The 16,997-nt window shown below is 32.1% G+C and overlaps 1 protein-coding gene and 1 long non-coding RNA gene across 9 annotated transcripts in view; one reads left to right on the top strand and one right to left on the bottom strand.

Annotated features, from left to right (window-relative positions):
* Positions 1–16,997, bottom strand: part of LOC142325382 (uncharacterized) — a 157,207-nt gene that overhangs the window by 82,008 nt on the left and 58,202 nt on the right. The gene's annotated exons all lie outside the window — the stretch shown is intronic.
* Positions 9,864–14,165, top strand: LOC142325383 (uncharacterized). Its single transcript, XR_012756524.1, has 3 exons — positions 9,864–11,171; positions 11,915–12,065; positions 13,910–14,165. It is a non-coding gene; the product is annotated as an uncharacterized LOC142325383 (long non-coding RNA).

Here is a 16,997-nt window from a genome sequence, read left to right as displayed (position 1 = left end):
TAAGCAAAACAAAAAGGTTAATATTAATGTATTATAATATACATCAGTGGTGGCTTGCGTATAGGCACTGTGGAACTGCAGCATCCCCTATTTCCACTTGATATTATTAATAACATTTAATATAATGTCCCTTTTTCTTTAATTCCTTCTTTATACTTGTACAATATATAATCCTAAGCTTAATGTTCAACTGATTATGGTTTTTAAGCGCACAAATCATATTCTTGAATGCGATAAAATGTAGAATTAAGTTATTATCCTGCTTCCAGCTATTCTATGATTCATTGTTTTTTTTCTGTTTTTTTATTTTACAGAAAACTTTAACCCTACCTTGAAAAGGCCCAGAAAAAAATTTTCTGGAGCAGCACCCCCACCTAATTTTAGTTACAAGCTGCCACTGATAATTGTAAATGTATTATTAAATTAATAATATAAATAAATAAATATTTTTACTTTTTAATAAATTTTTTTAACATTTATTAATTTGTTACATTTTTTTAATTGTAAAAATACTCTACGTTTATCGCTATTATTAAAAGTAATAATAGTTCTCCGAATATAAAGAACCAAATTAATTAATTAATCGTTTAGTAATGAAAAATTTTCTTTTTAATTTTTTATTAATCAAAAAATGAATAAAAAGTTATTAATAAACATAATTAAATATTAAAACACAGAAATTCTATTCTGTTCGATTCAAAATAATAAAGATAAAATGACGTGATAAAGAATACTATTTTATTTCTTTTTATTAAAATTAGTTTCTTGAACCATTAAGTTACAGTATAACTATTAATTCTATTATAACGATTAACAATGTTCCTTTTATTTAAGTATTTTGGATAAACGGTCTTGTTTTCTTAAATCGATAAATAAATAGATAGATATACAAGCTCTTTTAGGTCGCTCTTTTCCACTCTTTTAAATAATAAAATTGAACTATAACATCGCTATAGAATAGCTATAGATTAGATAGTATGTTTTTTCTTAATGCTACTGAATAACTAAATTTTTGTTACTAACGGTACATATATAATATTAACATCATTTATTTTATCTTTTGTTGCAGGTACGACAACGATTACTTACATAGGTTAAGAGTGAACAGCGTTAATGTGGCTTAACTATTTAGTTTTATAATAACGATTAAAGGGAGGACTACTTACTTCGTAACTGGTGCTCCTTTTCCAGTAGAATTAAGTTTCTTTTTCAGGTAATTATATATTCTTGTTTTGTTTTACAAACATGTGCATGTTAGACTAAATTTGCATGTTAGAATTAAGGAAAAATCGCGTTTCCCCAGTAGGCCCCTCAGTAGGTTGTAATTGTTTTTTAATTATGTTATATGTGTTGTGTTTTTTTACAGGTTCATTATATATTTTAAGTTAGAATTAATTATGTTAAGTCGCGTTCCATACCCCGTCCACAGTAGGCCCGATTATAAAGCGGGGTATTATTTTAATATTGTTTTTTTATTTATTTAAGATTAGATTAAGTACATGTTGTTAAGCCATGTTAACCTGATCGGAATTTTCTGAAGTACTGTTTTATTTATTATGTATGTATATTTCAAGTACACCAAACTGTATTTTTATCAACCGCCTTGATATTTTTACTAATTTTGTTTCAGAATATTTGTTTCAGGTATAGATTATGTCATATTTTAACTAATCGATATTGAAAAAAATGGTGTGATGAAGAATAAAAAAGGAAAAATGGATTCCAAAAGAATTAAAATATTAATAACTTGTTAATCTACTTTATTATTTTTATACTAATATTTCTCCAGATTGTTTCAAGTTTGTTTCAGCTACAGAAAATTGCGATATTTCAACTACTTAATGCTGGAACAACATACTAAAGTAACGCTTAGAAAATTGTACATGTGATGAATGTATAACAAAAAATAAGATGAAAAAACTAATTTCAAAAGTCAAAATGATGATCAGATTAAGATTAACACAATCAACATCTAGATGACATGAGTGAGTATAATTTTAAATTTAATTAGATTATAGAAAAACAATATAAAACCTCATGATCAGATGTATTTTACAAAATAACTGAAGGGGTTTCTTTTTGTAAGACAATTTTAATTTTTGACATCGTAAATGGTAAAACATTTCACAGACTACTGCATTTGAGTTTAAACAGTTTTAGTAAAAATAAACAAGTATAATTAATTAGTCTTATTTATTATAAATAACACAAACTTGTGAAGATTTTTACTATATGGAACATTTTATATGTCTGAAGATGAATCGATGGCGCTAGTTTTAAATTGAATTTTTTCAATAATTATTTGTAAAGATTTTCCACAATACTATATTTTAGATGTATTTGTTGTTACCCTACTTTTAGTAGTAAAAGAGTTGCTGTATTCACTATAGAACATTATATTAATTATGTAAGCATCTTAAATCTGCATTTGCCATAGTCTAGTACAAGTTTTATTTTATGTCATACTAAAGATGGGCTCTCTCTTTTTTTGTTTAGCTTTCGGAATCACCGTAAGGTATTACTTCAGGGGATGAATGAGGATGATATGTATGAGTGTGAATGAAGTGTAGTCTTGTACAGCATCAGGTCGACCGTTCCTGAGATGTGTGGTTAATTGAGACCCGACCGCTAAAGAACACCGGTATCCACAATCTAGTATTCAAATCTGTATAAAAGTCTAGGTTCAAATCCTTTACTAGGATTTGAACCTTAGAACTCTTAACTTCAAAATCAGCTGATTTGCGATGATGAGTTAACCACTAGACCACCTCGGTAGGCTATTAAAGATGGGCTGCTTTCCACCAACAGCACTGCTAACATGGTAAGTTAACTGTTATTTAGCAAACTCGCTGGATCCCCTCTTATAAGTAATCTGTCTTGGTTTGCATTCTGTTACATGAATTTTCTTTGCATGACATTAAAAATTGCTAATCTGAACAGAAGGCTGAGCAAATACTTTGGACGGTGTAACAAACTTATACCAGACAGTATAAGTGGTTGAGGTGTAGTGAGGTGTAATCAAAGTAATGAGGTGTAGCAAAATTTGATTGGCATATTTTAAAATGAACTTACAAAATAAAAAAATAAAAAACCACGGGCTTTGCATCTCTTCTGTATATCTTGTGCAGAAAATTTAATACAAAGTACAGTAATACAAAGGGATTCATTCACCTATGCTGATTGGTATTCGAATGGTATAGTGTGAAAAACAAAATAATTTCTATTTTTTGTTTGCAAAATATCTGTAGTTAAAAAAAGATGCTATTCAGTTCATTAATCTACCATTGACATTATTAAGACCTGTGATTCATGGGCAGGATACTCCTATTTTAAAACTTCAATCTGTGTTACTAGACGATAAAATTTCATCCACCTAGCATATAGAAAAAGTTAATACACTTTCTTCACCGGTCTTTGAAGATTAGAATCTATAGCCGCCCAAAGATGAAGGATTTTGTTCACAATTTGGATCTTACTAAATAAATTAACATATACAGTTAAATAAACAATTTGATTGGAGTTTTAATGGTAGTACTTTCACACTGAGGCACTACACAGTACTTTTAAAACTTTGAATTCATTTTAGAGTTGGTAATTTTTGAAACATCTTAAAGACTTCACTAAACATCTGATTGTTTTATAAAGTGTGGTGTCTTAGGAGAGGCAATGACAGTTTGAAGAGTTTTGGTGGAAAATTTTAATTACTTTATAAAAATGCAAAATACGTAGTGTAAATGATCATTTATGTATTATAACATTTATATTTTAATAAAATAGACTGTGAGGCATAATATAAACCGGTTTCTCAAAAACAGTCAACTAGCCTATTAACATACCCTTATTTGTTAATAATAGACTTGTGAAGATTTTTATTATGTGGAACATTTTATGTGTCGCAAGGTGAATCAAGTGTACTAGTTTTAAATTTAATTTTTTTTAATAGTTTTAATGATTTTGCACAAGGGATTTTTATGCAGAGAAAAAAGCATCACAACAGTTTTTCTCTCTGGCCATTTTAGGCGCAACAGATTGTGAGAAGAAAATTTTAGTTCTCCTTTTTTCAAATCTGTTTTTAATATCTCTTTTCACTAAGTTACTCGGTTTATTTTAATAAGTGCACCGATTCAATATTCCTACAAATAAGTTTGGGGAAGAATACTAAATGTACAAGTAGAAAGTTCTTCTCTTTTTTAGGAGATCTCTAGTTAAAAAAATAACCACCCGTTTACTAAGTTTGAAATTTCTCATAGGGTTTACTTGATTCTTTTTACAGACATAAATTGCGCTAAGAGACAAAACATTAAAATCAGAAACTCCAGCTATAGAATATCAGAACAGCATACAGGAAAAAGTAACAAGGTAAAGAATAAAAAATTATAAATTATGAGGAAATGTTTTGGTACACGTAGAATGATGGATAGAATTTGTAATGAAAAACTAAAGCGGTTGTGACATCTTAAAAAAATGTAATGTGGGAAGTTAGCTACATAATTCAAGCAAAACAGAAAGACAAGCAACAGACGTAGAGGGGTAATTGGAGAAAGGCAGCTATGCAAAAAATTATTTCAAATATGAACAGATTAAGTAAGTACTGTGTTCCAAATTTGTTACTTGAAAAGAGAATTAAAGTTGAATAATCCAGTTTTGTTTGTGTTTTTTCCATCTAGTTTATTGGAAAAATAATACTGTTAAATTAAATTTTATTATACTATATCTCATGATGATCTAAATCCAGTTATATTTTAGCCATTTAATATTTGTTTTTTATTAGACTCAGGCTGAGTTTCCCTATAAATACCCACCATTAATTGAATCCTAACAAAAACAGTAAATTATAAACATTGAAAAAATTTTAATTTATTTAAAAAAAACCCCCATCTATTTAAGCCTAACCGTTCACTAGATTTGTAGCTTGATATCATCCAGTGGATGAATTCTGTCTTTATAGCTGCTGAAAAATACGGTTGAAAATAGATTAGAATAAGTGTGAGATATCTGTAATAGTAAATGTTAAAATATTTAACATCGATATTTTAATATTTATTAAAACTAATCGTGCTGATCTTCAAACTTAGTTAAATAAACTGGTTTTATTTGAAACAATTTTGCAATTAAAATAACAAAACACCAGCTTTTACTATTTGCAATATTTTTTTAACTTTTTACGTTTTCATTTTACTTTAAACTTCAGTTTCCATTGTAAACTTTTTTTGTTTTCATTTAGATTAAAACAGAATCTGTATTAAGTGATAATTCTAGAAGAACTTTATGTATTACTGATTCTCTAAGCGATTATTTACTCTATTTTTGTTTTTTAACCTCCAGGACCACCATTAATTATTGTTTCAGAGGATGAGATGAATAACAAGTAGCGTGTGAAAATGTCATGCCTGACCGGGATTCGAACCATAGACCTCCAAATGAAAGACCAAGACACTACCATTCGCGCCATGGTGGCCGACAAAGTGATTATTTACTTAAATGAAACTAACTTTACTAATAATAGCACGAGTATGATGGTTAGTACAATCTTTATAAAATGTTATGATTATTAAATGATATTTCTCTACAGACAAAAAACAATTAAATAAACTAAGTACAAGATAATCAAGTGATTTAAACAGATATAAATTCTTTCTCCAGGATATTAAAACTCGGTCAATTTTTTAAAAAAATCATAAGATGCAATGCAGATATTTGTTGAAAACCTTATTCAACAGTTTTTTTTCCGTAGGGGGAGAAAAAGCTCTTCCGATTGCTCCCAGTGGTGGCAGTTAAAGACAGTATGTTCAACAGAGTCAACTTATCCACAGTAGACACAAAGGCCTGATAGTTATTCAACAGCTTGTAAAGCTGCTGATAAAACAATAATTTTTCAATCTGTAAAACTGTTAAAAACAGTACGACACAGTAACAAGATACATTTTGAAAAACGAAAACCCTCAGAGAATGATGAATTTTGATCACCAGACCGAGTAGTAAAAATACTAGAGTAAAACTCAAAATGATTAGATAATTTATATTCATAGGAAACAATCTTTTAATTAATTTTTTTTAATCATTTTATAATTTAATAGATAATCATATTAATTCAAACTAAAGCAGTCAGTATGAGCAGATAATATGACAAACACTACCTCCTTTCAGACATAACCACTATGTAGTAAACTCCTCCATCTTGGAAAATCTACTAGGTTGTTGGATTCCCCTGGCAACGACAAAAATTAATTTTGTATTTTGCTCTTTCCCAAAATACATGAAGTAATAATAATGAAATGCATGATTAATAATAATAATAATAATAATAATAATTAATAATGAACTTTGAGTTCTACATAGATTGTTTATTACTGTAATTTATTTATAAAAAATTCATAATACACTAAGAAATTTTTCTTTTTTTTTTCAGAATTTTCATTAACTGGATTATAATATTTTATACAATCAATTCAGTATTTCTCTATGAAGTTTATTTATACTAATCAAAGAATTCTTTTGTAATTTGATAAAATATGCTACTGATGGTGAAGTGCAATATATGACTGCAGAACAATGATCGCATGAGAAAAAAAAGAATGGTGTACACAAAGAAAACTTAAGAAGCACCCAAAACATTAATATTTTTTGTTATTGACATCACACTTTGTATAAATATTATAAATAAAAGTTAGAAATATAATGTATTATAATAAAGAATCTTTCAGTACGTAGAGACAAACATCTTTAGTTAAAAGTATATCTAAATAGATGTCTTCTTAGTTGAGGTAGGTGGAATATATTGGCCGGTTCATCAACATGACCATGACTGTTCGCATGTGACCAATGGATATTTTGCTGTAAAATGTTACAGGATAACGGCTTTAGGCCATGCATGAGCATGAGGCACCTGCTAAGGAGGATGGTCCAATTGGAATTCAGGAGTCAGCGCCTGGGGAAGAAGATGGTAGATTTTATGGGGTATGGATCTGACACTGAGGTGTTGAAGGCAGTCAGGGTGGTTGATAGAAGTCAGGAAAGTGACCCTGCTTGTAAAAGAGAACACCAAAACTAAGAGAAGATTCAAGACATTGTCCTGAAGCTCCAGAAGAGTGTCAGTATCGAGAGAGTCAACGAGGAGGAAGTAGTTGTCCTGTGCAAGAGATTCTGGTAGGAGGAGTGGTTTACTCGCATGAGTGAACCCGATACCACCAGTGCTCTGGGGAGTGATGCGGTCCATGTGTTGGATGTTAATGGAAATAGTAGCGAGTACTCTAAGGTGGTGTTTGGTACCTGAAGGTACTTAGACAGTTAGAATATGAAGGTAAGCTGAGAGCAAATCTGGTTCTAGCAGAGAATACCAGTCCTGAGTTATTGCTTGGTGATGGGATGGAAATGAATGAGCGACGTAGTTTCATCATGGTAGTAGATTGCACTAAGAGGGAAGACTCCGAAAAGCTTCAGTGTTATTGAGCATTGCTTAAGATTAACGAGGTGACAAAGCTTGACTTGGCAATAGTAATGCGACGGGTAAGTGACTTCGGAAGGTTATGGAGTATGTCGCAAGGAGGGCCAATCGGAGGTACTCTTTCCGGCTGATGGCGGATAGTGCTGCTAAGCAAACAGCCATGGGTGGAGACAAGGGTAGTGTTCAATGAGTGGATATGGTGCCAACCCAAAGTAGGAGTAGTGGTCAGAGCAGAAGGTCGTTCTTATGCAGTGGCCGTTGCGGGGCTTTGCTGGACAAACGCAGAGTTAAAATCTGATAGATCTGCCGTAGGGTCTCCTAGATCATCGGAGGAGCTCTGCTTTCGTGTTGGTCGACCACCGTAAGCAGTGTTATAACTGTGCATGGGAGGGGCACCTGAGTAGGGATTGCAGTGAAGTTCAAGTAGCTTCACTGCAATCCCAAGTAGCTCTGGAAGGTACAGTGCCACTGTTTAACTGGGATGAAGTGGCAAGAGGGCTTTCCCCTATGCCAGTATTGTGGGGTCATTCACTACTCAGAACATGTTATGCTAGGGTGTCGCACACCCAGTAGTGGATGAGTTTGGGGAGTTAAGGGTCGGGAATGTAGTTCCTAAGATGCTTGCCTTGGAGGTAGCGAGGCGGGGTAAAACTGCCATTGTTGAGGTTATTGTGTGTGGAAGAGGCACAGGACGGCGAGTAGGAGTACCTTGCATGGGTCGTAGTTGATGTAGTGCTCTTTTTTGGTTGGGGTTTGTGTTTTATTGTTGTGTATTTCATTATTATTCATAGTATTGTATATATGTAGTCGGCCGAGATTAGTTTCTGTATGTATTAAGTGTATTGATTTTTATGTATATACATGATATTGCATCTTTGGTATTTATGCATGTATTTTGTGTATTTTATTAATCATGTTTGCATGTATTATGTAGGTGAGTACTCAGGTTGGGGCTTATGTGTTGTATTGGTAAAAATTTTATTGTTTTATTTTTGTATATTATGTGTTTGTCATAGTAGTTTTCAGTATATTATGTACAATTCTCTAAAAAGGTATTTTCGGTCTTTATATGTAAGAAATTACTTTCAGGAGTATGTTAAGTAGTCTACACACACACACACACACATATATTGTGGAGTGTAAGATTATTTCAGTGTATGAAATTGCACTGAGCAACTAATTGCAATTATGTGGCCGATAATGTCAGTATGACCGTTTTGCGTAGGTGGCGACCTCTCACTGGGTGGGGACTGACTAATGCTTCAAAAGTGGGTCTGGTCCTCGATCAGTACAATTTCAAAGAGAAAACAGAAAATAGATCTGTATTACTTTCAAAATCATAAAATCATTGGTTTGGAGCATCTGTGTAAACGGTTAAAACTGTGAATAATAAATACTCTTGTTTATATAACTATCATATAAGTCTTCTTGAAAAAAGCATTTTTGAATAAAAAATTTGGTGATAAGATTAATGTTTTAAAGGGTTGAAAAACACCTGAAATTTATTACCACCTTATTAAGTAATACAGTAATTAATCGTGCAAATTTTTACAAAGGAATTTAACAGTTCAAAAGTGGCCAAAATTTTAATAAAAATATTTACAGTTAAAATTGGCTGAAAGTTTCAAAATAAATTGATTTGATAATTAACATGGGGGAGATGGATGATCGATCAAAGTTTCAGTTATAATTGCAGAATCGTAGATCGATGAAATTATTCAAGGAGACAGAAAAATTATAGGAAAATGTTTTAATGGAATTAATAAAGATAAACCGCATAAGAATGTTTCTCTGCTCTAACCACTAGAGTCCTATTTTGGGTTGGGAACATATCCATTTGTTGAACACTACCCTTGTCTCCACCTGTAGCTGTTTGCTTAGCAGCTCTATCTGCCACCAGCCAGAAAGAGTACCTCTGATCAGCTCTCCTTGCGACATACTTGGCAACCTTCTGAGAAGGCATTTATTTACCCACTGCATTATCAACCGCATTGATTGCCAAGTCACGGTTTGTCACTATGTTAATCTTAAGCGATGCTCGATAACACTTACGCTTTGCAGTCTTTTCCCTTAGTGGAATCTACTACCACGACAACGCTACACCACTCATTCATCTCCATCCCTTCACCAAGCAATACCTAAGACCTGGTATTCTCTGCTAGAACCAGACTTGTTCTCAGCTTAGCTTCAGACTCTATCTAACCGTCTCATTACCGTGCAGGCATCAAACACCCCCTTGGAGTTGATGTTTAGAAAAAAATGGATCGAAAGAATAATTTTCATTTGATCGTACAATAAAATGCAAAAATTCATTCAAATGTACATTGAACTACCACTGTGATTTGATTTGAACATGAGTGAATTTGAATACAGCTTACCAATAGAATTAAATAAACCAGATTTCACCTATGGAGGGAAATAAAACATTATCCGATCGACAGAAGTTTGTTTATGTATTAATTCTATAATAAAGAGAAGGAAAAATAGTCAAGATAGTATGAGCTAGATTAAAGACTTAAAGAACTACACCTTCAGAATTTTTAACTAAGTATAAATTGGTGATACCAAGACATCCTGGTGCTTCGTTGCTGTTGGTAGGCTTAACGAAGATAATCTGCTGAAGACGACATTGACCGGCGAACTATCATTGTGAAAAATGGCTGCCTTGGTAGAGGGTATCCTCAAAACCAAGATGGCACAGCAATTATTGCACAAGGGATAGCCTCCATGTGACGGATGTTGAGGGGACTGCCTGTACAAGGAGGTGGTTGGGGGCTCCCTTGGGGTCGTCACTACTGTAAAGGTGTGCAGAACTCTCCAACCCATCGGCTTGGGGCCGACAATGACCTGATCTATAGTGTTGCTGACATTGGATGTAGACAGCGACCTCTTCCTCTTATTGTGGTGTAGGTAGAACCCCCGGACCCCTACTAGACCGGTTGCTCCACAAGTGAATAGATGTAGAGAGGAAGAAGTTCCACTGTGAACAGAGGCTACATTATCGTGGATAATGTGTTCTGCCAAAGCATGCATGGTGGGCACGATAGGGATAGCCTACGCATGGAGGTAGTATGGGGCCATTGGGTCGCTGCCACTGGTGATATGTGTAAGACTCCCAACACCACCCTGTGTGTATAAACTGGCAGTCAAGAGGTTTTCTTTTTGAAATTTATAAAAGAAGTTTTATATATATTTGTAAAATCCATCTCCTAGACTATTATAATTATTAGCAGAGATTTCCAAATTAAATTATGGAATGTAAATTACATCCAGGAATAGACACTGATTCTTACCACAATATAGTTGTGTCTAAATGTAAGGCGAGGTACAGAAAACAAAGAAAAAATGGGATAATAAAGACCAAAAAAACAATGATATGAAAAAATATTGGGACAAACATAAGGACATAACCGTTACAAAAAAGAAGATTTTACAAAAAATAAAATTAAGATGAAATAATTTTAATCAAGAAAGCGACGACTTCAAATAGAAGAAATATGTCTAAACAAAAATTACATATCTTACATTCATGTTTGAAATTCTTTCCACTTAACTTTAGTAACATAACTGAGAAGCACAATGAACACTTTTCTTAGGATGTGTCAGAGATGGAAACATACTTTCAGGGAAAATGGTGTCTAAAGATGCTTGCCGATTACTGCTGGGGAATGAAAAGGGTTGTTCCTGAGGATGATTCAGAAGAAAACTAAAGAAAAACAGATATTAGGTAAGGTAATATGATACTTTAGGCTGTATAATTCATTAATCAGGTTTTTTTTAAATTTGCGTTACTAAATACTCTAGCCTTCGATTTAATTTTGGTTTGCAGATATGAAATCCCACAAACAGTACTATTGACCTTATTAAATGCATATAATTGGAATAATTTTTTTTTTAGAATGGTGGAAATCAGCAGGTTGTCGATTATTTGTTTTAGTTGTGCAGACTTCAAATAAATAATATTTTTGTTAAAATTGAACATAATTGTTTTTTTTTTAATTTTATTTGAATTTTTTGATTGTTTATTTTATATAACCACTAGAAGAGAGGGGTGTATGTATTAAAATGATTTATAGAAGTAAATTTGATGTAAAATCAAGTTTGTAACACTTTCATTGAATGCTAGGAAAGAAATTATTTGAATTGCACAAAAAACAACAGTATTAAAACCATTTTTCTATAGTGTAATTCATGGTAATATTTTTTAACAATACATAATGGTGAAGAGAGCAATTTTTTTTTTTATGAGGAAGAGTAAATATAATTCTCTGTTTATTTAAACCAAATGTACAATTTTTTTTTTGTAATGTTTAAATAATCATCACAAAATAAATAATGAGTTAAGGTGAACGATATCTATTATTAAATTTCACAATATTAAGATATAATTTATTCTGATAAAAAATTATTAACTTTTGTCGCTCTTATGCTAAGGGGTTTAATATACTTTTCTTTTTTTTTTATTTACAGCTGTGTTTGCCATGATTTCAGCTTTTGTTGTTCATTAACTTTACAGAGGAATTTGAAACGATGAGAATGAAATTTTCACCAGATTACAGTTAAATTATTTAATATTTTATATGTTCTCGTACAAGACAAGTGCACCGTCCTACGATCATAAGTAAGTACAATATTACTTACATTTAGTAGGGAAAAAAACGTTTTATTTTTCAGTAAAATCTGTTAATAGTATTGCAAAAGAGAAAGCTTTCTTTGAAACCCTTCTCGATCTTGGTGATCTGTTAAAAATAAGTAAGTAGTCTCTTCATGTTTTATGTAAAATAGTTGTACACTAAAAACATTATTCTTATTAGTGCAAATCTTTTTTTCTGCCCGGCATTACGAAGAGATGTCCAAGATTGCCATCAGTTTTAGTGGAAATTCTTGTTAGATTTAAAGTTCTTTTTCATCTTTATCTTAATTGAAATCGTGCAGCTATGTACGACTAAATGTTTATATAATAATTATGAATATGTAGTTTTCAAGATTCCTAAAGAATCTCTTCAAACTTCAAATAAATTGAAACGATAAATATGCACAAAAGAACAAGTATAATGTATTGTATCTCAAATTAACTAGTATTTATTTCTGGCTTGTAAAATATAACTTTTCAAATAGAAGATTTTTTGTTGGATGACGTACCATAATTTATTTTCACCTGCCTGATGGCGTGGCTTAGACCCGGTCTAAATTAACCCTCCCATTGCCAAGCTTTTCGACACCTTTATTTTACCAAGCAGAGTATTTTGACTACCCCAGTACTACTTTGTGATTTAGTATAATATTTGTTTTTAGATTCTGTTATTTTCAATGAATAGCTTTATTTAGTTTTGAAATACAGTTTTTCAAATAATTAAAAGTATTAAAAACTGAACGTAGAAACAAAGTACAATAAATTTTATATCATTCACAAGTAAAATTCAATAATGGACACCTGTAAAATTAAAAATGTATACGTTTTGGCTGTCATTGCAGTAAACTAGTGCTTTGCCTCAAAATAAGAAATATCATTTTTGAACTGTTCATTCAGGAACATTTTTGCATAACATGCGCTTCACAATAACAGTTTCTTCTTTGTACATATTACAAACAAGTTTCTTGCACATTACACAACAGAATCGTGTTTTACTACCTTCATTTCTCTTGCAATCTTGACAGCACTGTGATGGTAACTTGGAACATGGTTGGATTACTGCTGTCGGAGTTTCAGTACCGCATCCTTTCAGTGCGTCTTTTACTTCCTTGTTAAGACTGTTGATATTTCTAGCTCTTGCTCCATGTTGCCTTTCCCAAGAACAAATGCCAGCTCAGTCATTAAAAGTTTCCATCGGCTACGATTATTCTCCTGCCACTCAGGAAATGTTTGTGTGTAAAGAATTTATGCATTCAGTGCTGCAATCGTATAAAAGGCACAATTCTGTTCATACATTTTGTAAATTAAGCACAGTAAACGATATTTGCTCATTAAAGCACAATAATTTTTTGATTTATTAATAACTGGAAAATAACCGATGTGTTTTTTTGTTGCAAAACCCAGAAATACATATATATGACAAATATCAGTACACAGGATCAAAATACTGTTTAGATTTTTAACTGAAACCGATCAGAATAGATTACGTAATTGTAAATTTCTATCTTTGAATTCATCGTTCAAAGTGCTTTTAGAACTTTTATTCTGTTAATACATATATCGACTACATTCTTTGTAATTTTCCTTATATTATATAAGTCTTTTTTAATATTTTATCAAAAATGTATTCATAATTGATCGTTAGAATCGAAGTACGCGTAATATACTCGTGCTTGTTGTAATGAACCACCGTGACACATAATGTGTTTTTTCACTCCATTCTTTCTATATTCTCCTGAAGACGGGTGTAACAGGTGAAAACCTTTCGATATATTTTATTGTTACGAGATTGTAGATTGTTGTTATTATATAATTTGTATTTCTTTTTGCAGGGAAAAAGGATGGATATCAGATGTGGAAGAAATTTATAAATCATAAAGATTTGTTATAATTAAAATTGTAATATTATCGTAATGTATAAAACGTTTTTACTATGTTATAAGCCTGTAATCTGATAATGTATCGTAGACATAAATATTGTTAGGCTGTTCTTATCAAGGTTTTGCCACGGTTTCCCTTGATACAAGAGGGCAAATGCCGGAACAGTTCATTTAGTTTTCCGTGGTATTTAATCTTTGATACCCTTATTCAAAGCTAAAACAATAAAAATAAATATTTATTTATAATTTTATATTTTGTAATTTTTTTTCATTACCTGCTTAATGCCGAATTTATGTGACCCCCCCATTAACCACTAAAAGTTGAAATTTAGCTCAAATACTTTTTACTTCCTTTACTTCCAACAAGGAAGTAAAACGGATTAATTTTCTATCAGCTAGATGGCGCTCTGCGGTATTACAGCAACCGTGTCCGTGCTGCATTTTTCGAAACAGGCGTTGTGGAAGAGGAGGGCTGATGGCACGGCACCAAGGAGTCTAAACCCTATTAGATCTCTTTTCAGGAGGGCATGTAAAAATCATTCGGAGAAAATCCGCGACATCAGCTATCTACAGGAGAGGGTTGTTGCAGTGCGACGGTAGCATACATTACACTCGACATCCTGACGAGTACGTGGGAAGAACCGGATTACCGTCTGGACATTTGCAGGACAACAAACGGTGCACATATCGAAGTACACCAAGAAAAACTTCAGAATCTACCCTTTCAGGATAGACACGAATGTACAGTAAGTAAGTAATATGGAAAAATTACTTATGTAAGTAAGTAATTTTTCCATATGCAACAGACATCCACACGTGGATGTAACTTACGAGGGATATCTCTAAAGTAAAGACCGCTGGGAAACTTCTCTCCTTAAGGTAGGCGAACCTGTGTCTTTTGTGGACACGCTAATAATGTACTCGCTGCATTGTCGTGTAGAATACGACGAGGTATATTGAAGCCGGTGTTGTATAGCTACGATAATTGTCTTAATTCATGTTGCGATTATATAGAGAAGTATTATAAGGTATGCAGTTCAAGAGAAATAAAAAAATATTTATAAACTTTTAAGAATAAATTTTTTTACAACGAAACTGTCTTTCAATTTAGAGATAACCTCTTGTAGTAACGATTCGTGATGATTATGAAAGTTTTAAAAATTAATTACCCTAAAAATCATTCATTCTGTTTCTGAAGCTCAACCGTTATTTTTAAAAGATCGAAAAGCGCAATTACTTGTATAATAAATAAAGGCTGTAATAATTAATGATTATTCAGAAAATTATTCTATAGTCCTGTTGGATGAAGTTGTAATTTTTATCGGATGAATCATCAGCTAATTCTCCATACGTTTGTGGTACATTTAAAAAATCTGGAGTAAAGAAGTAATTTCCAAGAGCTTTACGTTTTAAGCGATTCAACAGAACATTTACCACATAACCGATAGGTTATACTGTTATATATAGTAAAAATACAATGCGATGCTGTGTTAATAAATTGTACTAAATCGCCTGCGGTTCTGTTTTTTTAGTATTAATATCATTTTTAACAGATTTTAATTTTTTGTTTTTTATTTAATTAAATATTTTGTGACGCTCATTTTCATGAATTTATTACGGTTATGCATATATCATGATTTCCTATGATCTATCCAGGAAAATCTTGAGCGGTTATTTTACTTTCCCGTCTAGATAGCGCTATAGTAGAGCTGTAGCTCTAGAAGGAAAAGTATGGTAATCTGTCCGATTTGGGCATATGCGGTTTTCGCCGGATCTTGACGTTTTCGCATCTACGGAATCCAAAAAACCGGATGGAAATTTTCCGAATGCTAATGTTGGTATGTACGAGTGTGCGAGTTCGGTGTTGGCCTCTAAATCGTCTTAAATCTCTAACCGGACCGATTTTGACCAAACATGGTCAGATTACTTCTATATATGGGGGCATTGATGAGTTAAATTTTTAACTTAACTTAAAACCTCAAGTAGGCGAGGCTGTAGAGCAAGAGCACCCTCAGTATCTCGAGATTTCGCCTAATTAAAGTCGTATTTTTCTTAAAAATTAAAATATTTGCAAAATCGCACCTCCACCACAAAAAAATCCTCTATATATCGTGACGTCACAGGTGAGCGGTAAAATTAAATAAATGAGTAATATTTTTAGTGTAAAAAAATAATTCGGACTGGCCGGGTCTTGAACTCGATCGCCCGGTTAATTTAGTACCTGGTGCGTTAAGCCTCACAGCTGCAACAATCTGCCGACGGTATAAGCGAAATTTGTTCTGTGCAAGTTGTGATATTACATTAGTTAGTGCCGATTGTTGCCACTAGTACCCCCACACCTGCGCGAATTAAATACGGTATGCGCGCGCGCTTTAGTTAGAATCGGTGAATTAAGTAAACGAATAAATATTACATTTAAATAAAATAATAAATATTTTAAATTAAATTGGGTCTGTAAGCCGTGCATCAGAATTAGAAATATCGGCTAATTGAAGACTACAGAATAAGAAACTCACAGTCCATTTATTCTATTCATATAAAAAATTATATTTTATTTATATATTTTTGTAATTTTTTTTCTGAGTAAAAACAAAACTAGTAAACGGTCGCATAACTTCCCCAAATTTCCTCTTGACTGATTTTTATGTCAAATACGCCATTGATATTTAGAGTACAATCGCAAAATACTTTTAAATATAGAGTAATAAAATTTGAGTCGGATTTGAACCCCTTTGTCAAATGACGTTTTTCTATAAAAATTATGCAGTATTTATATAGAGGAAAAAATCAAATTTCTTAGTAAATCATTTTGTTTCCTAGTCGATCTTCCCATCATCAAATTATACCGTATTAGATTATTTATAATTAAAAAAAAAATATATATATATATTACAAAAAAGCTGTAATGAGGTTACTTGAAATACAAATAAAAAAAAAAACCACAATCATTAAATTTGGAGATCGATGGATAGGCCGGCAAGGACCCGTACTTTGGCCTCCAAGGAGTCCTGACACCTTACGATTTTTTCTTGTGGGTGTA

This window comes from Lycorma delicatula, chromosome 5, assembly GCF_047948215.1.
Source record: "Lycorma delicatula isolate Av1 chromosome 5, ASM4794821v1, whole genome shotgun sequence".
NCBI classification, from domain to species: domain Eukaryota; kingdom Metazoa; phylum Arthropoda; class Insecta; order Hemiptera; family Fulgoridae; genus Lycorma; species Lycorma delicatula.
This window is presented reverse-complemented; position numbering and strand designations above follow the sequence as displayed.